At 47.6% G+C, this 22,922-nt stretch overlaps 1 long non-coding RNA gene across 1 annotated transcript; it reads left to right on the top strand.

Moving 5' to 3' along the window:
- Window positions 1–16,539: 16,539 nt before the first annotated feature.
- On the top strand, window positions 16,540–22,186 carry LOC146179071 (uncharacterized). Its single transcript, XR_014700910.1, has 3 exons — window positions 16,540–16,816; window positions 16,953–17,007; window positions 21,905–22,186. It is a non-coding gene; the product is annotated as an uncharacterized LOC146179071 (long non-coding RNA).
- The last annotated feature ends 736 nt before the right edge of the window (window positions 22,187–22,922 follow it).

The raw sequence follows: 22,922 nt of genomic DNA, 5'->3' as shown, positions 1-22,922 counted from the left end.
AGGGCAAGAGGCCACAGTCAGAACTGGGCATGGTCTTACTGATTGGTTTCCGATTGAGAAAGGGGTGAGGCATGGCTGCATACTGTCGCCCTGCCTATTTAACTTATATGCAGAGTGCATCATGAGGAAGGCCGGTCTGGACGAGTCTTCAGCTGGAGTGAAGATCGCTGGAAAACGCATCAACAACCTTAGATATGCGGATGATACCACTTTAATGGCAGAAAGTGAATTGGATCTCAAGAGACTTCTGATGCGCGTACAAGAAGAGAGTGAGAAGTTTGGGCTTAAACTGAACATTAAAAAGACGAAGATCATGGCGTCTTGCCCTATCAAGTCCTGGAGCATCAATGGACAAGAAGTGGAAGCTGTGACAGATTTTCTGTTCTTGGGCGCCAAGATTACCTCGGAAGGAGACTGCAGCCATGAAATTAGGAGACGCCTGCTTCTGGGAAAGAGAGCAATGGTTAGCCTTGACCGCCTAGTAAAGAGCAGAGACATTAGTCTGCCAACCAAGATCCGTATAACCCGTGCTATGGTCTTTCCAGTTGTGATGTATGGATGCGAGAGTTGGACTGTGAAAAAGGCTGACCGCCGAAGAATTGACGCGTTTGAATTGTGGTGCTGGCGAAGACTCTTAAGAGTTCCTTGGACTGCCAGAAGATCAAATCAGTCGATATTGTCGACCATAAACCCTGACTGCTCATTGGAGGGTCAAATTCTAAAGTTAAAGCTCAGCTACTTTGGTCATCTGATGAGAAGAGAGGAGTCGCTGGAGAAAGATTTGATGTTGGGAAAGGTTGAGGGTCGCCGGAGAAGGGGTAGGCAGCGAACGCGATGGTTAGATGGCATTCTCGAGGCATTGCAGATGAAGCTATGTGATGTTAAGAAGATAGTGAGAGACCGGAAAGCGTGGCGTGACATGGTCCATAGGGTCATGAAGAGTCGGACACGACTGAACGCCTGAACTGAACTGACGAATACAGAAGAGTTATAGATTACACAGTAATGAGGATCACTTTTTCGGCCGGCCGCAGTTTCTGTAGAATTCCATAAATTCCGCGGATTCTCTGGTTGTTGAGCCGCTGACGTTCCGTGTGGCCAAATCGAGTACGGCCTTCGATTCCGGCGTGTACAGGTCACAACTCTATGCGAAGCCGCTTCCGCAGATTTTAGTATTCTTCCACTGAATGTCCTGCAGATAAGTGAAACAACACCATCGTTACACCTCATAGAGCAATGCATTAAAACGTGTATGGCACACGCACCGCAGCGAAGAACTCACAGCTGTGCCCGGCCGCTCTACTGACAGTTTGCATCCCAGGCATTTTTCTTTCCTCTGAACGTCTCTGTAGTCAATCCGCTTGGTATCATAGACCGAGGGCTGCCCTTGAATGCCTTCTAGCAGCTTTTCCGCAACAGTGTCTGAAATGCGCGCGCGGTCGCTGTCTACATGCAAGCCGCCATCTTCACTGCGCGTGAGGAATGCTGGGATGTGTGGCCGACGCGGCTGATGCGGTCGGCGAGAAATAGGCGAGATTCTATTTGCGCGTCGGAGACGTTGGGCCGCGTCGGCTCGCGCTCGCTACGTCCATCCCGCCGTGACGTTGGACTATAGACCTCGGTTTTTCGCCGACGTAACGTCGCGGAGGCCGACGTGCGTGCGCGCATGCGTTACGTCGGACTATATTGGGGCCTTTACTCATTCGAGGTGGCAGGTGGAATAAGAATCAACCTTGTAGCGCTCTTAGATGCCAAGTCGGGCACGCTACACCTAGGCTAAGCAGACACATTCATACGTCTTTTGCTTTTATTTTATTTTTATTTTGTTTTTTTTTGTTACAACTACAAACTGCTGCACGCGTTCACTTGGTCCACCGTCCACCATTATTTAGTTTGGACAAACGAGCCTTCGTAGGCATTGGTAGCGCGCTCGTTCCGCAATCTCCGGATACTAGTTCGGTTACCTTCCCATTAATTTTATTGAGTTTTTCCATTACACGCCTGATCACGTTATGAGGTTGCGTGGATTTCAATGACAATTTTTGTTGTATTTTATTTTTGTTGTATTCTTTTTGTAGCATATCATGGAAAATACAAAGCAGTTGGCGGACCCATAGCCAATGGCTAGTTGCGCGTCCAAACGAAAAACTTCAGCTGCGGCAAATCAGCAAACATTGTGCATCCAAAATATCCTATGTCATGTCGAGCACATCAACAACAAACGCCGGATTTCTTTGCTGATGAGCCATTATGGCGTCTTCTTAAAAACAAGGTTCCACAAACTTACGCCGAGTGCCCGAATGTAGACCGCCATGTTTGTGGCGCGAAGGCTCGGGTTGCGGACATTTGATGGACGTTAAAGAACGCGGCTGATGCAGCGTCGGTCAGACCACAATTAGGCTTAACCTAGCAGCTGGAGCGGATCTTTGTCATTCTTTTTTTTTCTGTTTGCAACGTTAAGTACGTCCTACGCCTTGCCACCTTGAACTGAAAGATGGACGATAAATTTCATAATTATTTATGTAAATGACTACCAATTCCCAATATCATGCTATATAGAAGAAATTAAAGCAGCGCATTGGTCACTTCCATCGTATACCATATCGCTACAGTTATGCATTGCGATAACCGAGTTCGTGGAATATTATATACCGTATTTATAACTTCACTTGATATAGGTTCATCAACTCTTTCCTGTATGAGCTCAAGCTCACGCGCCCCCAAATAACAAAACGCAGCACTCACGCACGCACGCATACACACGCGTACACACAATTCTATATTTATCATCATAACAAAAGAGATTCAATTACATACCAGAAACTACGATACCTCACATTATCGTTGTTGTAACATGGTTTGGAGGCTAAAAACTGAATCGTCGATACAACTTGATTGCAAATAGCCACCAGTATACTTAAATATCGATGATGACATTTCTCTAGAGAATCAACCGTAAATATGTTACTTTGCCTGGTAATGAAAGTAAAAATTTACCCTGGAAAGGCCATTTACAAGACGTTGACAGTGACTCCGACTATGATGGTAACACGGCTGAGAAGTGCATTAGTACCCAGGTGTGTTCGAAGGGCGCTGATATACTGTGGCATAATACGTTAACGTGTTCACATATTTAGTTTTATCAGAGAACTCGGAAGCACTCAAGGGCCCTTGCTACGCCCAATTTGCCTTCATATAAGAAAACAAGCGATGCAAAACTACCATACAAAGCAAACCTAGAAAGCAAAGTTATAAGAAAATCTTGTAGGTCACTGCAGAAACTGGACTGGAAGAATGCTAAAGCATTAGCGCGCTGCCGTAACGTTTTTGTTATATTTACTTTTTGTTATCTTTATTTTGATTGTTTAATTTTAATATATTTGGTCTAATTCCCTCTGCGGATGCCATAAGGGAATATGAAATAAATACATATATTTTCTTCAAGTATCAATGCGAATCATCATGATCATTAATTAGCATCATAAATAGTATTAATCATATTATTCTAATTATTGTTTTAATTTCACTATCATTCACTCAAAACCCAACGTTTTTTTTTGCGAAATGTGGCTGCGGACTCATCACGCCACATAATGGCAGCTTTCTTTCCGTTGCCCTCCATCTACATTACACAAAATGAAAATAAAGATTTGATTTGATTTGATTATCATCATTAATGACTAATGACTCAATATTAATTGCAAATCATTTATCCCTTGACTCACTATTTACTTCCGGTCATAACTGCAGTCGTCATCAGGTGATGACGCCCACATCCGACGACACATTTAGCGGACACGACACAGCCGAGCAATGCTTTCGCCTTATCGCTCAATTACACCGTTTAGAACACCGTCCTCTCTCATGTATATCGAATGCGAGCTCTCCCCAGCCACCGATCGCATACTGCCGCTGTTTCCTCGACCTTCTTTTTTTACCGGCTGTAAAGAAATGATACTGGGACACCTTCAGGCGTCAACTCAAGTGTGGAAAGCCGGATATATGGGGAGTCATGTTTAACTGAGGCTGCTTTGGTTCACGTGTGTAATCGACCGTCCCAGACGTGCGCGTACAAGATATCATCCCTCATCACTCAGTTATTCTCTCATTGTTTTTTTTACTGGAGTTCACTCATTCTCGAACTTTATTTAAAAACATCCGAACCCGTTCAGGGCAGTGTCTTACCACTGCACCACCCCAGCGGGGATCCTCGGAGATGCAGTGATCACTTCTCCACTGCTGATAAGCTTAGCAGCGGCTGCTGACGGTGAAGGGATATCCACGCCGCCGAGACCGTACGATTTCGCGATTTAAACTGGCTGAAACAGCCGTTACCACCTCCGTTCAAAAGGCCCAGGTCGATCGTCGTTGACATGGCCTGTACACAAAAACAATCACGCAGGAAACGAACGTTGCGGAATCTAGAATGCGTTGGTTCCTAGACATGGCGAAAATTTCGTTTAGATCAATACTCAAAGGCTGCCAGACAATCATTCTCGTAAACTCTTCTTGTAATCTTTCAAGACCATTGTCATCCATTCACCATAACATTGAAGGAAGACTGTCTGATCAAGGCAAAGCGTTATCAACATGATGATTTGGTCAATAGCCATGTCAAAAACAAAAAATGACGTTTAAGGTCCCAAGTAGGCTCTTGTTCACAATTTGTTGCGACAATCCTGTCAACAAGGGCCCCCGAAAAGTCATTTTCGCTTTCTTTTGCGTTGCCCCGCCGCGGTGGTGTCGTGGTCAAAATGCCCGACTACTGTGCCGGAGTAACCGGGATCGATCCCGATCACCGGCGGCTACGTTTCGACGGAGGTGAAATGGTGGAGTCCGTGTATTCTACGATGTCAGCGTTGTTGTTGTGGCTGTAGGAAGATGGAAAAGAAAACGCGCGGGCCTGCTACTGGCTCTGTAGCTGAGCCACCTCCGCTGCCTCGTGCGGACAGAAGAAAGAAAGTAGAGAAGAAAGAAAAAGAAGAGGGAGAGAAAGACGCACGCCGCAACAGCCGTCGTCCACCACCTAAGCGGTGGCGGGTGCAATGACGACCCACAACAGAAACAAATTCGGTGGCTGGCTAGCAGCCGCCGCAAGCGGCGTTGACCTACCGTCCCAGCCTCTCCCTCCCACAAGTTAAACACATCATTACCGACTCCAAGGGGGCCTGTCGGAATTATGGGCTGGGTTGGATACCTCCTCTAGCCAAGCGCATCCTACAAAATTGCTGTCGGTCCAGCGACCCTCAAAATTACAATCTCATCTGGGCTCCCGGCCATCTGGGACTCCTGGGCACGGTGTAAGAATAATTTAGGTGCTGACACTCGCCGCTCCCCGTAGAGAGAAGGCGCGGGCAGATTGTGTTCGCAGATGACCTTGAATCAGCGGTAGTTTTCGCCGCAAGGGTACAGATGGCGCTGTAGTATGGGAGCCCAGGGGCCCGCGCTGCCCGCTCGCGTTCGTTCGGAAATTTCCACGCCACGCGCGGGGTGTACTTGCTGAAACTGTGTGTGTGTGTGTGTGTGTGTGTGTGTGTGTGTGTGTGTGTGTGTGTGTGTGTGTGTGTGTGTGTGTGTGTGTGTGTGTGTGTGTGTGTGTGTGTGTGTGTGTGTGTGTGTGTGTGTGTGTGTGTGTGTGTGTGTGTGTGTGTGTGTGTGTGTGTGTGTGTGTGTGTGTGTGTGTGTGTGTGTGTGTGTGTGTGTGTGTGTGTGTGTGTGTGTGTGTGTGTGTGTGTGTGTGTGTGTGTGTGTGTGTGTGTGTGTGTGTGTGTGTGTGTGTGTGTGTGTGTGTGTGTGTGTGTGTGTGTGTGTGTGTGTGTGTGTGTGTGTGTGTGTGTGTGTGTGTGTGTGTGTGTGTGTGTGTGTGTGTGTGTGTGTGTGTGTGTGTGTGTGTGTGTGTGTGTGTGTGTGTGTGTGTGTGTGTGTGTGTGTGTGTGTGTGTGTGTGTGTGTGTGTGTGTGTGTGTGTGTGTGTGTGTGTGTGTGTGTGTGTGTGTGTGTGTGTGTGTGTGTGTGTGTGTGTGTGTGTGTGTGTGTGTGTGTGTGTGTGTGTGTGTGTGTGTGTGTGTGTGTGTGTGTGTGTGTGTGTGTGTGTGTGCGCGTGTGTGTGTGTGTGAAGGCTTCTCCGGGTTCTCGAAAAGTGTTTGGTTGTGCCTGTTAGTCCAGTGAGCGCATTGTTCGGCTGATTGGTATTCTGCTGGGATTCACTCAACGTATACCACGCCGCGGCATGTGACGCCGAGTGCAATTAGTTGCGCTCAGCCTTGCTGCGCTTCAAAATGGGCAAGAAGTGCTTTGTACCGAATTGCAAGTCGGGGTATCGGACTTGTACGGAGCGTGTGTCGCTTTTCAAGGCTCCGCGTGAACCCGAACGTTTAGAAAAGGGGCGACTGGCGATTCCGAGAGCAGATAGAGTTTTGCAGCCTACCGACCACGTGTGCGCAAAGCACTTCCCGAATGAAGGGATCTGTGCAACATATCACGCGGAATACAAGGGGAACGTCCTTCTACACGCACAAAAAAAAGCGGTGCTCTCACCCGACGCTGTGCCTAGCATTTTCCCGAACTGCCCAGTATACTTGACTGTGCAGCAAAAAAAACGAGAAAACCTCCGCGGAAACGGCAGGCTCTGCCGCCGACTTCTCACAAGCCTAAGAAGCAAGGACAGCCAGAAGCGTCGAATGATTCTGAAGAGCTACACCTGGCCATTGAAAATACACCAAGTTTATTGCTGGTTGACACAACGAGTTCAAAACATGGTGCCGAATCAACAGACGCGCCTTGTAAGAGGCCACGCTTGGATTTCAACAGCGTCGCGCCCCCTCCACGTGAAGAAGAGGATACTTTTCAATACGATACTGACTCATTGAGTGGCACATGCACAGCCGACGCACCTAGTCATACAGCTGAAAAGGTAATTTCCTGTTTTAAATTCAGGTGGCATTCCTCCAGCCGCCTCATCTAAGCTCACTAGGCGCAACAAATCATGATATAACTACTGAGCGGAAATTATCGTAAATACGATACGATTCTTCCCTTCAGTATATTTATTTGATTATAATTAATTAGCCAGGCTCTCATTGGACATCTAATAGAACAGTGTGCTAGTAATTGGATAAGCTTTGCTCGCTATTAGGTGGCGTCCGGAAAGTGAACATTTATTTATTTAATTTCAGCGCCGTTCAGGCGTTAAAGAAGAGGTTGGTAACAGGAAAACTTTAGAATAATAAGAAATAATAAAATAGCAAGAAACATATAACACCGACTTGTTTAAGAGAAGTAATGACATAATATAGGTGACGTAAACAAAACTTTGGCTTAGTTGGGACGGCAGAAACATTCCTGATTCTATCATCTTTTCATTCAGCAACAAGTTTCTTCCTCATCTGAAAAAACTACGCAGCAAGAGAGAAGTCATGGACCAACGCAAGAGCAGCGACCCACCGAGTCCCTGTTTCTCCAGGACGGAGGACAGCAAATGACAATTTCCGCTCTGTCATGCTGTGCATCCAGCCTTAAACTCTCAAGTGAAGCCTGGGCAGTCCAAGTTTCTGACAGATTTGGAGTTAAATCTCTTGTTTTCAGTGAGCTAGAATTGCCGAAAGAGAGTAGCCAGGCGCCTTTTCATAGAAAAGTACTAGAAGTAACCACATCACATAATGACTCCTTGTCAGTGAAATGTTTTGTTTATGGCCGTATTGTTAACGTACCGGCCATAAGTTCTGGTTTGCCCATGAATTCCGTAGCTGATATAGAGTGTGCAGTGCAGGTCTTTCATGAAATGCATGTGTGTGCAGGTGGTCCCAGTGGTGAAATATACAATAATATACGCCCCGAGTGCGCGTATATTGACAAATGTGGAACCTGGCGGCACAACAGTTGCCTACTAGTGACAGAGAGTACAAGTTGCAATGCATGTGCTAAGTTAAAAGATGTACTTCGTATTCATGCTGCACGAAAGAAAAAGAACTCTCAACTGAAACACATTCGCATTCCTGCCAGTCCATCGAAAAAAACACGCATTGAAATGTTGCGGCGCGCCAGGATTGCCTGCTACAAGTCAAAAGTGCGGCTTCAAAAACAAAAACATAATCTTGAACAAGAATTGGCTAACTGCAAATCAAAACTACTAGAAATCAGTAATGAAACACTCGAACGCTTTTCCAGAGAAGCAAACCTTCCTGAAGCGCAAAAGCTGGTGTTGAAAGAGTGTGTAGCTGCAGGCAAAGCTCGCTCAAAAAACGGTAGAAGATACTCAGATGACTGGATCTTGCTCTGCCTTCTCCTCCATATTAGGTCACCTGCAGGATACAGATTCTTGATGGAGAGTGAAATTCTCGCCTTGCCTTCAGTACGAACAATACACCGCTACATCTCATTGGTGGGCTTTAAAACAGGCTTTGATAGTAAGTTCTTCATAGCCTTAAAAAGGAAACTTGAAAAGAAAGGTGACTTCAAGCGGCACGGTATTATCATCTTTGATGAGATGCAAGTCCGTAAAAGCAAGGCTGTCAACTCAAAGACAAAGACCTATGTCGGTCTGGCATCAGAGACGGAAAACAGTAGCGAGCTCGCAGACCATGCTCTTGTTTTTATGTTCTGCCCTTTTGGTGAAAGTTATGCTCAGCCAATAGGTGTTTTTGCAGCAAAAGGTGCCACGAGGGGTACTACACTTGCACAGTTGCTCCTTCAGGCAATTTTACTTATGGAGGAAGCTGGAGCAAAAATTCATGGGTTTGTTTGTGATGGAGCTTCGACAAACAGGACTATGTGGCGAACACTGGGTATAAGTGGGTCACTAGAAGCCTGCCAGAACTCCTTCACACATCCAAGCGACCCCACACGAAAAGTTTTTGCATTTTCTGATGCTCCACACATCTTTAAATGCATCAGAAACCGTCTTTTGCAACAAAGGTACCTGAAAAAGGAGGGACGTTGGATTAGGTGGGAGGACTATGCAGCAGTTTATAAAGAAGACCAAGCGAATGTTGGAGCTCTGACGGTGTGTCCAAAAATAACACATTCCTACATTTATCCAAGCAACTGTGAACAGATGCGGGTAAAGCTTGCCACGCAAGTGTTCAGTCACTCTATGGCAGCAGGTATTGAAGTTTACAAAAACCGTGGTGTGCGCAGTCTGCGACACTGAAGCCACGCAAGAATTCACATTGTTTCTTAATAATCTTTTCGACGCCTTGAACCGGCGGTTTTCTCATGAAGGTGTCACAAAGCAGGGCTCTGACCTAGGCATTCTGTCACGTGGGGTAGAATGGTTGGATAACTTTGAAAAAGAGCTGCAGAGTGGAAATATCACGAAAGATATGTTCCTGACAAAAAGCACCTCTGAAGGGCTCCGAGTTACCTTGAGATCAACTAAAGAGCTTTGTGAGGTTCTCTTGCATCAGTACGAGTTCAGATATGTTCTTACAAATAATATGAACCAAGATCCGATCGAAAGATTCTTTGGCAAGATAAGACTTGCTGGAAGCCAGAATGACCATCCTTCAATGCCAACATTTTTGCAACTGTACGATACAATGTCCATTTACAGCCTTCTGAGGCCTCCCAAGTTTGGGAATTGCTGCGTGGTCGATGAGAAGCCATTACTAGACGCATCAGACTTCAGAGCCCTGATCGAACTAGGCAGTGCAAGCAACTCTTCGCCTGGCTTCATTGATCAGCTAAAAAAAAAAAGCTTGATAAACTTATTCTTGTTGAGGACTGGGAATGTGAGGATGTTATCACAGTAAACGGAAAGGATACAGCGCAAGTCGTTGACTGCATTCTTTACTATGTGGTTGGATTCTTGAGCCGAAAGTTGATGAAAGCCACAACGTGCGATTGTTGCCGGTCTGCTTTTACCATTCCGGAAAACAGCTCTGCTGAAGCATCCCTGACCAACACAAAGAGCAGGGGTGGACTGTTGCACCCCAACGTGAATCTCTTTGAGCTGTTGAGAGCAGCTGAGGAGCACTTTGCAAAAAATGCCGACTGTCAGTCTGTATACTGGGAAACAGTGGAGCATGCGCTTGACACAAAGACCTTGACTTTTCCATGTGCTCAGCACAAAGAAGAGGTGATCGCACAAATTCTGCACTATTTCTTAACCATGAGAATGAGGCAGCACTGCAGAGCTGCAACCATGAACTTGCAAAAACAATCTCAAGAAAAAAAAAAAAGCTTGCAAAACTTTGTTCATCCTGAATCCTGTTGCCAAGTTTACAGAATGTACTAATTTTTGTTAGATTTTTTGTGAATGTATGTTTTAATCAGTTTTTGCCGTGTAATGTATAGTTTTGTGACAGAATAAAGTATATGTTCAGCCCCCCATTCAGCATACCACTCCTAATATTCTACACAAATGTAAGAGCACTGTACACACCACCAGACCTACTTCAGGTCGGACTTTTTTTCTGATATAAGAGCGCGCATTGTTCTCTTGAAATGACAGAATAGGATAGAAAAATTATGCCCATTCATAGGCAACTAGCACAAGATATACTGCTTTGAGAGTTGCGATGGATTTAACCATGCGACATGCCCTTCATCAAGCTGTACTGCACACGGCTTGCTGTACTGGCGCAAAGTATAACCGCCATTGCCTTAACACTGAGCAGAAGCCTGCGTAGGGGTCGCGTGTCGAGAGAAGTTTCTAACCAAGTACATGTGTAAGCTAGAGGTGCAATGGTTCAAGGTGGTTTGAGGACGTTTATATTGTAAAGAGGAAGATGAGCAGCGGCGGCAGCCGCACCGCCAGCGCACAGCGCAAGATCACTGGGTTGACGACCGAAGCTCGGAACGGCATTTTGGCTAGCTGTCCTTGGGCTATTTCCTCAAAAATCCTGCGACAATTTATTTTTTTTTTTTTGCTTTAATTAGCTAACATTGGCGGGCGCAACTAGAAAATACGATTGATATGCGGGCTTCAACGTATGCTAGCTATCAGAGCTATTACAAAAAGGCCGTCGAGAAATCAGTTGCACATTCAATTAGATAATCAGTCTTGTTACTGCAGAATCCCGGTGTATTCATGCCTGTGCATACTTTTCTATATACCCCGATATCGAGCGCGACAAACGAGCAACGCTTAGCATCGATAACCTACGCAGCGCGAATCCGAGAGCCTCCACCTACTAACGCCACCTGTCGCCGGGAAACGGAAACAGCGCCGGCGGCGAACACAACCAGGACGGCACGCCAGCTGCAGTGTCATCACCTAAATTATTCTTCCACCGTGCTCCTGGGCAATGAGTTAGCCAATCAGGCGGCACGCGCGCTCTCTCCAATCTCGCTCTCTCCACTCAATCTCTTATTACATTCAAAGAAATTACCACATATTATAAGGACAGCCATCGCCGCTTTCCGGAACCTTGTAAAGGTCTCCGGAGAGCGGACGAAAGGCTCCTTCTCAAAATGTTTACAAACACAAAGCTGTGCCCGGCAGTCTTGAAGCACTTCAATACAGACTTTGAGGGGGCTGCAGCCAGTGTGGAGCGACCTTCTCGGACATTTTACTCATGGTCTGGGCCTGTCCATCCAATCCCCACCGTTCCCAATCCTTAATTACCGACCCTTCTAGGGAGACCTTGGAAGGCGACGCTGCTCAGCTGCCATGACCTAGTCCCAGCTGGCCTTGGTCGCCAGGGCGCGAGCGGCGTTAGACGCCATTGGGGCTCTGGAATAGGAGCTCCACCTAGATTTGTGGGGGCCATGGGGCCAATAGTGCCTCGGTCCAAACACCTCCTTGTACAAATAAATGTTTGTCACTACAACAACCCGTAGGGCCTGGAACTGTCATCCTTCACCAGCTCCCCGATGTCACCGCAGGTTAAAGATCGTCATGTGGTCGAAATTATTCCGTAGCCCTCCACTACGGCTCCCTTTTCTCCCTTTCCACTTTCAATCCTACCTTCCTCTCTTCTCTTACGGCGCGGTTAAGATGTCGCAGCAATAAGCCCCGCCGGGGTGGTGCAGTGCTAAGACGCCCGACTACTGTGCCGGAGTACCCGGTTTCGAACCCGACCTCGGCGGCTGCGTTTCGATGGAGGCGAAACGAAGAGGCGTCCGTGTGTGTCAGCGCACGTTAAAGATCCCCAAGTGGTCGAAATTACTCCGTAGCCCTCCACTGCGGCTCCTCTTTCTCTCTCTTTCCACTTTCACTCCCACCTTCCTCCCTTCCCTTACGGCGCGGTTGCGGTGTCCACAGAAAACAAGTGAGACAGTTACAGCGCCTTTCCCTTCCTATAAATAAATCAGTCGCAGCAATAAGTGTGACAGATACTGCGTCTTTCCCTTCCTGTGAACCAATTATTATTATTATTTCTTTTGCGTTACAAGGATTCTCCTCCTCGCAGTGAGGGGGAACCCAAAAGTACCATGCAGGGTGCTTCATCTCACTATTTCTATATATAGCAGTAAATGTTTGTCCCCCTACCACCACGTTTGTTTATCATGCATTTCATTTCATGTGTAGCGAACATGCAGCAAATGCATTTCGCTCACTTGAGCCTTATGAGAATGTTGTTCTTAGCAGGCTTTCGTTTCATTTAGAGTCATTTGCATCTATACAAGAGCAAAATGACAACGCTTGCTGAACGCTGTTGCTTTCATTTATGCAGTATTTCGGAAAACGAATGCCAACTTACCTAATTCCTTATGGCAGGCCTTGTGACGTGACTTATTTGGGCCGTTCTTAAAGCATTAGGCTCTCGCTGCTATTTAGATCTTTAACGTAAGTTCCTTGCTGCCATATTCTGCAGGTTCTCGAAATATGAGCGATCATTTGCCTGTCCTTGTAGCATTGCAAGCAGCGCCTGGCCGCTCCAACAGACCCCTGATGTGGCGGATGGGCGCATTAGTACTGTACGATGAAGTGTCAGAGAGAAATCCGCGCAAACCTAATTAGATTCTGCAATTGCGGATATGACTTCAGTGACACCTGTGGCACAGGTGTGGGATGAATGTAAGATTCCTTGCGCGCTCGGGGAAAGCACGGTGCGTTCGCATCACCACAGCGCTAAATGAAATTCTCCGCCGCATGCGCAGAGTTCGCGATGGAGGACAGCTAACTTTCGCTATGCGCGAGTATCTCGACACGCTCCGCGTTCGGTACCACCGAATCTTTGAGATTTGCATTGGATTGGAAAACATTTACTTCGTCGCTCAAGCAGGTCTATGGAGAGACGTACTAGATGGCCGCTAGTCCATGGCTGGCGGCGACCTTATTAGCCCGCTCGATGGCCCGTAGTTGAATCTGCGGGTCCGAGCTGACTAGCGCGGCTTCCCACTGCTCGGGAGAAGGGAGCCGTATTAATTCCACCACAGGTGGATCATTTGCGCAATTCTAGAGGATGTGATCGTATGTCGCTCTTTCGCCGCATTTACTGCAGGTTGGATTGTACTGGCCTGGGTACATCAGGGCAAGCACCGCCGGATTTAGGAGAGAGCGTGTTTGTAGTCGGCGCCAGGTAACTTCCTGTGCCTTTGTTAAAGATTTGTGGGGGGGGGGGGGGGGGGATATGTGCGCCTTTCCAGCCTGAAGTGATGGGTAATGTCATGAAAAAAAATTAACCCGTCCCTCGTGAAATTCGGGTCGGAGGGCGCGCTCACTGCCCGGTCGACGAAACCTCGGGCTTGTGCGGGAGCCGCCTCGTTTCCCGGATTATACAAGTGGGCCGGGACCCAGATTAGTTCGATTTCCCTAACCGGAGCAGGGGTGGTTTGGAGGATGCGGAGGGAGGTAGACGTGATGCGACCCCTCGCGAAATTGCGAATGGCTGTTTTAGAATCACTGGATATAATATCGGCGGACGTGTTTGCAATAGTGCGCGTCCCTCCCCACACGAGCGGACAGTCTGTCGCTCAAAGGTAGCGCCGATCTCGGACACGCGAGAGCTCTATGTAAACGCAGCGGCCGTCGCACTCGTGTAGAATCTGTTGCTCGTAAGGACGGCTCCATGTCCTCCAATCCTGCCGAGATCAGAAGCACTTTCAGCACGCATTTTGAACGCCTTTTTACATCGCAAGGTCTTGTCCAATGCGAAGACTACGAGGAAGCTGTCGGGTCTTTCTGTGGGCCCCTTCCTCAGCTTCCTGCTCACTTGAATAGGGAACTTTGCTCGCCAGCAACTTTGGAGGAGGTTCAGAGTGCATTAGGCGTCATGAACAGTTCCAGTTCGCCAGGCGCAGATGGCCTGCTGACGGGTTTCTACAAAACGTTTTATGAAATCCTCGGTCCTCTCTTGCTCCAGGTAGTAAATACTTTTCTGGAAAGCGGGACTAAACAACCCTCATTTAGCTCGGGACACATTGTGTCGCTCCCAAAGAAGGGTATGACCGCATCGAGTCCATCATCGTGGTGACCAATAACCCTCCTCAACACTGACTACAAGCTAGTGGCCACGATTCTTGTTCAGAGACTATGGGTCCACTTGCAGGACCTGATAAGCCCGTACCAGTCTTGTTCGGTTCCTGGACGGTCCGTGTTTGCTACACTAACTCTAACGAGAAATATATTCTCTTACGCTTGCGCTAAAGGCCTAGATGGAGTCTTCGTCTCTCTAGATCAGGCCAAAGCATTCGATAGCATTGAGCACAGCTATTTGTTTGCTGTGCTGCACTCTTTTGCCCTGTGCGAAGAATTTATCCGCCTTGTGCGTTCACTGTATGCGGATCTTACTAAATGGTGGCATTGCAGGCAGATTTCCTGTTTCACGGGGAGTTCGGCAGGGGTGTCCCTTATGGCCAGCTCTCTTCATTCTTGCACTCTATCCGCTTCTACGTAGAGTTGCAGCTGACAGGCGCATTCATGGTTTTCCACTCGTCGGGCTGGAAACAGTGCCCCTTTCTGCTTACGCGGATGACATTTCCCTTTTCTTGCGAGATGCTGATAGCCTCCGCATTTTCTCGGGAGTGTTTCTGAGTACGCGGCCGTGTCCGGGGCTCCGCTCAACACAAGGAAAAGTCACGCGCTCCGATTTGGGTCATTTCAGGGTTCATTCCCAGCCGAGGTCCCCTTTGTGGATGCGGTCCGCGTACTTGGAGCACTATTTGAACCAAGCGGAGTATCGGCTCGCACATGGGACGAAGCAGTTTCACGCACGACCCGAATGCTCGCTGACGCCGCGCGCTTCGAGTTGTCGCTCAACTCCAGGGTCGCGTTAGTAAAATCTCGAGCGTGCGCATTCATATTTTATGTGGCGCGAGTGGCCGTCTTGCCGCGCCGTACGGCTGGCCGTCTCGCGTCTTTGATAGGCACGTTCGTGTGGGATGGAACCTCAAAAGTGCCGACGCTCCCCGCATCCTGAAGTGTTCCACGCGGTCCTCCTGAAGCTGTATACGAGAGTAGTGTTGACTCTTTATGTGCGCCGAGCGACTGTCCGTCGAGCCCTTCTGCTGCTGTCAGGCATATTCCCAGCTCGTCATCGAACATCCATCAGGACTATGTTCCGTATTCCCGGGGGTCAATGACACGGTGCAGTCATTGGCTTCGCTCTGCGCTGATCGCGAGCGCGTGCCTCTTCTAGACGACGAAATCTAAGATATAACGTTTAGGCGCCTGCCTAGTTCGTTTTGGCATGGCATGTGGTTCACGGTGACTTTTATCGAGACTTTACTCTGTGACAATATAAATCTAAGATATCAACATCATAAAGATAAGGAGGACGCAGAAAATTAAATGGCCAAAGTTGCCCCAATTTCTTCTTCGCCCCATTAATTTCAATTTTTCTTCACAAAATTCGCATTTTAATTGCCTCGCGACAAACGATTATAAAGAATGCGCCACCGAAACTTAGAGAATGATCCTCTTTTCATATAAGGTCAGCAAAATTTTTGAGCTCATCGCACTTCTCGGATGGCGCCGGCGCACGGAAAATGTGACGTATTTCCAACAGCTGAGCACCTCCTTGTTGATGTCACTACGATGAGGCGAGACAGTAAGATAAGAGCTTCCGCTTGTGGTAATTCTGCATTTCTTTCGCCAAAAAGGAAAAGCATACGAGGTCATAAAGCAGGCATCGAAGGAATTTGCTTATGAGTTAATTTTATCATCATTTCCTTTTTGTGTGATGGCTATCTATTTGACGTTTTAAAACGATTGGTGGTGTAATGATTCTATTCTGACCTTTTAATCACAAAGCGCGAATCAGTGTAGCCACATTCTCATTTCTTCTTTTTTTTTTTTTACATATACAAAAGCCGCGCCTTTTGCCAGTTACTTTCACAAGAATTCTCTTTCGTGTTACTAGGCATGCTGGAGCCTATCTTTTCTTTCCACGTTCTACTAGGGCTCATGAGACAGGCCGACTTTAAAATCTTCTTAACTTTCTACCTAACTATATAATTCCACGAAGAATACTTCATATTCAAGCTAATGAGCACATCAATAAATACACCAGCTTGAAATAAAATGGAAATTTAAAATGTGTATAAAATGTTATTGCCTGTCATTCGGGCAAGTTGGATTCATAAATTATGCGCATAGCTCACGCAGACCACCGAAACGATGATTATTGGTGCCCATTATTATTCTTTTGAAAAGAACTATTGTTTTCACAGAACGTGCATGCTTCATCCGTATTCGTCTCTTGCCTCATAATAGTTGTGATATATTTGCGATGACAACAGCTGCGTGTTTGTACGGTGCTCAAGCCTGCTAAGCCACCTATAAGCGTGTCCCATCCGCCATGAAGTTCTCGACGCCATAAGTCTCGTAGTGGTGGTCTCCTTGGCATATGCGTGTTGACAGCGCCTCGCCTATAAATGAAAGCTACCTTGATTTGTGTCGTTACTGCGGCCGCTTTCTGCATTCTTTCCGTGTAGGTTTCTGATCTCCAATTTTCACCTGAGCATTGTGCGCGCTTGAGCTCACGAAACCTGCGTTGCCTATTCTGCTGAATGTAGAATCTGCTCTTTCGCCACAAAAATGTTGTTTGTTTTCTGTTTTCTAAACAGATGTGCCCCCCGTCCTGTACACTCAGCCCTGAAGGAGAATATATGCCCCGGCCAAGTACGTATATTTAAAGTATATAGACTATTGTGACAGAAGACATTGAAAACCTCTTTAATAAAGACATAAACAATAAGAGGGCACTTTAGCTCTGCCTTCAAAGCTACTACGATCGTTAATTAGGCCAGCTGCTTCTCTTTTTTGGATGCTCATTCATGTATATTCATTTTTCTACTCGTTAATATCTGGTTCTTTTATTACTTCCTGTATTATCTCGCGCATATTAGTGAATATACAGGCGTAATCTGGCTAGGATCATGAACATAGGTAGTTATAAAGCCCCGCTTAAAACCAGCCGTGAGAACGTGCCAAAGTGGCCTATCACAGGGACAGCGTGTGTCTCTATCGACCTCAAGTGTCCTGGAATGTTCGAATTACATCTCCTCTGCCGTTCTCGAACAAGAAGCGCGAGCTGGCAGCTCCAGTCAGATTGTATAGAGTAACCCCATTGCGTTTGTTCCTGTGGTTTCTTCCTTTCGTCCCCGTTTGTTCGCGCTGTTTTTTTTTTTTTTGTTTTTTATAATGTATCACCAACTCGCCCGCTTAACTATCCCATTGCTGCACCCCCCCCCCCCTCCCAAATCTAGCGTTGTCGTCTTTGTGAGCGAGAAAAAACTGCTTTGGTTTAGCTCCAGTTAAACCTTAAGTGTGTCACGAAAGCTTGTACGCACAGTTACATGTAGCAAAGATCTAAGTCGCAGCTTGTTTAACATCTGCTTGTCGCTTATTTAGCTAAGACGTACGCAGCGATTACCCAGTATTGTGCGGCAGCTAAAACTGAAATGGTTTTCGGCATCGTTTTTACGATTGAAAAACCGGTCTTGCTGGCAACCGTGGTCAGTCCCTTGGCAAACTAAAGATGTCGTATGAGGGCTAAACCGGGTGTTGCAGCTCCGGTTGCAGCGACACCTTCGACCCCGGCAGATGTCATGGTCCATGCAATGTTTTATAAATGAGTGGCTGCATCTGTGGCGAAGGCTTTCGTCCTGCTTTTTAATGTGACCTAGTAATGACGTCATATGTAGCTATCGCACATGCTCGACGATCACAGCGAGCCTGTAAAGTCGAAGGCGGCGCAACTCTGACATAACGCACTTCGCATCTGTAGCTATTCCGCATGTGCAAGACGCGCATCGAGCGAGTCTGCGGCGGCCGAGCGGAACACTATTCAGCGCAGCAAGGCGGCAGAGTAGGCGGCGGTGACGTCCCGCGCGGCGCACCTGTTGCTCGGCGCATGCGCAGTAGTGCCTCCGGCTCAGCACGGTGACCTTAGGTTTACATGGCTTAGTGAAGCTTTCGTAGTGACCTTGCAGGCGGTAGCTGACAAGTGATGTGGAAGCGCACTGATTCGTCAGCGTGTGGTGCGACGTCAGAGAGCGCACGACCACGTTGAGAGCATCTGTCAAATTGGGGAGTTCGTTTGAGATGGAAATGGATGTCCTTGTATCTCGAATCAGACACGCTACCCATAGGGGATGCAGGCGCGTTTGTGCGGCTTGCGTAAAGCGGAACTTTGTATTTATGTCTGGTGGTACATCACATAATGTGTGAGATAAGAGCTAAGTATGAGTGAGATAAGAGAAGAAAAAGTTGAGGAACTAGTAATGAAGTGATGAACGAGACGGGGGTGAATGCGGGTTAATCGGTAAATGTTGAAAGGAATAAATCAGCACTATAGAAGCGCATGTCTCTTTTCCTCACTTGTCTCAGCAGATGTCTTTCTCTTCTTCTTTAGCGACGTGTTATTCTGTTATTCGACGAACAAGAATCGACAAGGAGCCGCAGACGGCAGCCATCACACCCTTAACAACGGGGCTTAAGTGTCCCCAAACTTTTTTCTCTAATAGGTTCTTAGGGAGCATACGTTATTCAACTCAACGCATAAAAGACTTGATGCTATGTGGAGAAGAGAGTGCGGCAGATTTTCGGAAGGCGCTTAACAACAAAAAGGATTAGGATTTTCGTCAAACTGAGTGCATGAAGGAAGCATTTCCGACATTCCGTAAAAAGAGTATCGTATCATACACTTTCATCAACGAAAGAAGCATTGGTTAAGCTACACGGAACGAACGTTCGATATTGCCCGTTGCAACTGTTACGATGATTTACATAGCGAAAAAAGTAACAGCCTCCTCCGAGGAATTATCCAGACAATAGAGCCAGGGAGCAGGAAGCTTTATTACCAGGTGCTCAAATGGCAGCCTCAAACCTGCAGCTGGCGTGCATGGATCATCGTACGGTTGAATACCTTCGTGAACTGCCGAAGCATGCGCAGGCAAGCACGTAATAGAGCGACAAGCCGCGAGCAGACATCGCGATAACCTTTATCGCGAGACGGGATGACGATACAACACGCCGTATATTACACGACTTAAAAGTGAACACTTCGATCAAGGAGGCAATGACGCTCAGGCTGGCTGTAAGCGCTTCGACGGTGACGCAAGTCTTAAAAAATTCTAAAGTGCGCATCTATAGGTTCGTTCGGTTTGATAGTAACGCACAGGATCAGCGTTTCTTTGCTGAAAGCGTCAACTCGCAAGCCCTCGGATCACGGCTGTGACGTGTGTTCGATGGCAGAGTTTTTTATGATACGCGCTAAATCAAGTAGCATATGCGGCTTTTCATAACGAACATATGGCCAAAATGTCGCTTCATAAAAGCCTCGCACTTTTTTGTAAAAAGCGAAACATAATTTGAAGAAAATTCGATCTCCTTCTCATACAGCGCAGCTGCTCAGACATGCAGCCGGTTTAAGGAAACATTCTAACCGCAAAGGAGGTCGCCAAAACAGGACATAAATATTGTTACTCTTCGAGAGGCTTGTAAAAAATCAGTTCTCTGACTGGGGGCATCTGACAAGCAGTTGTAACGCAACATTATAAGTGTCTTAGTTGTTCACGTCATGTATAGCCTGTAGCTGAGTCGTAAAATAAACGATCTAGAATGCTTGTATTCAGATCAGCAAGTGTTCTATAGCTTGAAGAAGCAAAAAATTGTTTTTTTTTCTTTTGCGTGTATTAGCTGTTGTCTCCAAGCATACTTAAATGTAGCCATTTGAAGGACGCGAAGTCAATCGGAGGAGCTGGAGGAATCAACATTTATTAGGCCTGAAATAATTCGGTGGTGCATGCAGGCACCAGAAGGGGTGGTTCCCTAGTTACGGGACCCATATGTTCACAGCCGCTCCCGGCCCTTGTCTGTCAGTGCAAGCTGAATCGATAGGGCGGGGCTGGATAACGAGATCTACCATCGCTCAAGGGGTTGGGGATTTGGGGTATTGGCGGGAAGGGGAGGAGAGGGGGGAGGGGGGTCTTGATTTTTGTGCATTCTGCCAAAGCGTGCGGCAGGGTGCCCCTTTCGTTATTGCAAAAAGGACAGAGCATATCGTGTTCCGCAGGGTACATGCGGTTCATCAGTACGGGATGCGCAAAAGATCCCGCCTGCGCTCGACGCAGGATCGTCTGTTGTTGCCTGGTGAGTTTGGGGTGTGGTTCTGGCAGTCTGCACCCCCCGAAAGCTGGTAACCGGATGCGGTAGCTCTTCCGGCTAGTGCTCGCCCCGGATTGACATTTCTCGGGCATGGTAGTCTGCGATGGTATTGCCTGCTACCTGCAAGTGAGCCGGGACCCACACGAGCTCTATGGCTCTTCTCGGAGGCTTGCACTTGGATAGAATGGCTCGAGCCGCGGAGGAGATTACCCCCTGCGGAAGCTTCTGTAGGCTGTCTTTGAGTCGGTGACCACGGTTTCCAAGCTCAGTTGTGCGAGTGCGAGTGCCACGGCCGCTTCTTCGGCAACTGCGGGATTTGTTGTCTTTATGGACGCGCTGACGATCAGCCTGTCTTTTGACGTAACCACCACGGCTGCACGGGCACTGTGTTTTCGGAACGAGGCGTCCGTGTAGAGGACCCTAGGGTTCTCTTCCAGCTTCCGGGCTACGGCTATATGGCCCGCGCGGTGCGCCTCTTGTCGTCCTTGCCCGGCGTCAAGTTTCGGGGAAAGGGTTTAGTCTGAATGGTCATTTTCCAGTCTTCTAGAAGGGCTTCCTTGATGGGTACTGGCTCAGTCTGCCATCCTATCTTGCGTATGACGGCTCGTCCGTGTTCCGTGTGATTAAGCCTGATTCTCTGATTAGAGAGGTGGGCATCAATTAGCTCATCCACCATGTTGTGGGTACCAATGTCTAGCAGTCTTTGCGTGGACGAGTATATGGCCATGCCCAGTGCTTGTTTCGTTGCCTTACGAAGCATCGTGTTTAGGGTGTCCCTGTTCGCCTTCGTCAGCTGGAGATAGGGGGCGAAGTATGTAATCCGCGACACGACGAACGCCCGTATCAGGCGCATGCCATCGTCCTCTTTGAGGCCTCCGTTTCTGTTAGATACCCTTCTAATCATACTGAGTATCTGTTCGGTTGTAGTCCTTATCTTTTTGACGGCGGCGTGTGCCTTCCCGTCGGTCAGAAGTAGTTGGCCAAGGATCCTAATCTTGGCTTGATGGTCGTTCCGTCGATGGGGACGATCGCGGTCGGCGGGAGCTCTTTCTTGGATTTTCCCGGTTGGATCATAAGCAGCTCTGATTTCTAGAGAGTGCAGCTCAGTCCGCACGACTTTGCGTACTCGTGCACGGTCGTTGCCCCCTTCTGCAAGGCTTCCTCCATCCAGGCATCAGACCCGGCTCGAGCCGTCCACACCGTAATATCGTCGGCGTAGAACGCGTTGTCCACGCCTTCGATTTGCTTGAGTAGAAAGTTTATTGATTTTTGGTGTCTAAGCAATGAGTATTTATTTCATTTGGAGTAGCACTTAAATGCCGCTCAGCTTCAAAAAATCTCGCTCTCCCGTAAGCAGGAAAAACGCATGGAAAAAATGACTCTGTCATCGCTTATTTTCTTTATCCAGTGTCCGTTAGGAAGTTGGGGACGTCCATGCAACAGAATGTGTATATGCCGCCGCCGAAAGAACGTGCTCTTTGGGTCACCCATCTGCGTCAGCAGCCGGATTCGTCTGCCTCGTGGATACGAATAACATCGTCCGTAAGCACAGGATATGTGACGAAATCATCGACTGGACACATTTTTTTGCAGCGGACAAAATTGAAAATGCTTCTTCTGTAACTGTACAGTGCGGATAAGGTGGCATTACAAGGTGCAGTGGAGTTAATAAAGTCCCAGTCATTCATTCGTGTTTGGGCCTTGTTTTTCGTACTTCCCTTGAATTATCAATGATAACTGAAAAATCTAAGATATCTCCTGCAGGAAAATTGTACAGTTCAGTAATGTATGTGCAGTGCAGGAAAAATGTGATGTTAGGTATGTGAGTCAGCACAGCTTGTGTGATTTTACGTTTTGTTCGAGGCAAGTATTTCAAGGTTAAGCTTCAGGCAATGGCCAGCGCAGTCGATGATGGGGGACTTTAGTGGTAACGCACACTGAACTTTTGTGACCGCTTAACTCACCTAAAAATGTCACAGTGGCAGCATGTGGTCTGGGTCCACTGGGTACGGATAGATATTGCTGTGCAGTGCACAGCTAGAGAGTGTACGTTTGGAATCTGTCAACACAGGCATTAATCTACGTATGGCGCGTACAGTGTTTCAGTGTTTGTTGCAATGATGCTTGTGACCAACTGTCACTGCTGCGAATTGGCTCGGAAAACGTATTTGATCGAATGCGCAATTTCAAGTTTCTTTTTGAAGAGAAAGCTTCACTGGGGTAGCTGCGGCTCGTTTCGTGTACGCAGATGTTTGACCTACAGCCGACCTTCAGCCGACCTTCAGCCGACCATCTGCGTGCCTCGGGGTGCGCTGCCTCCTCGCCGCCCGCTTCTTCCTCTAACAGCGGAAATATTGTCAAGAAAGAATAAGAGCGCATTTAAAGCCAGTTGCTCGTGTCGCTTCTGCGGCGCTTGTCAGTATTTC

Source organism: Amblyomma maculatum, chromosome 9 (assembly GCF_055883805.1).
Source record: "Amblyomma maculatum isolate TAMU_Amacu chromosome 9, ASM5588380v1, whole genome shotgun sequence".
In the NCBI taxonomy this organism is placed as follows: Eukaryota; Metazoa; Arthropoda; class Arachnida; order Ixodida; family Ixodidae; genus Amblyomma; species Amblyomma maculatum.
The sequence above is the reverse complement of the archived record's forward strand: the minus strand, read 5'-3'. Positions and strand labels throughout refer to the sequence as shown.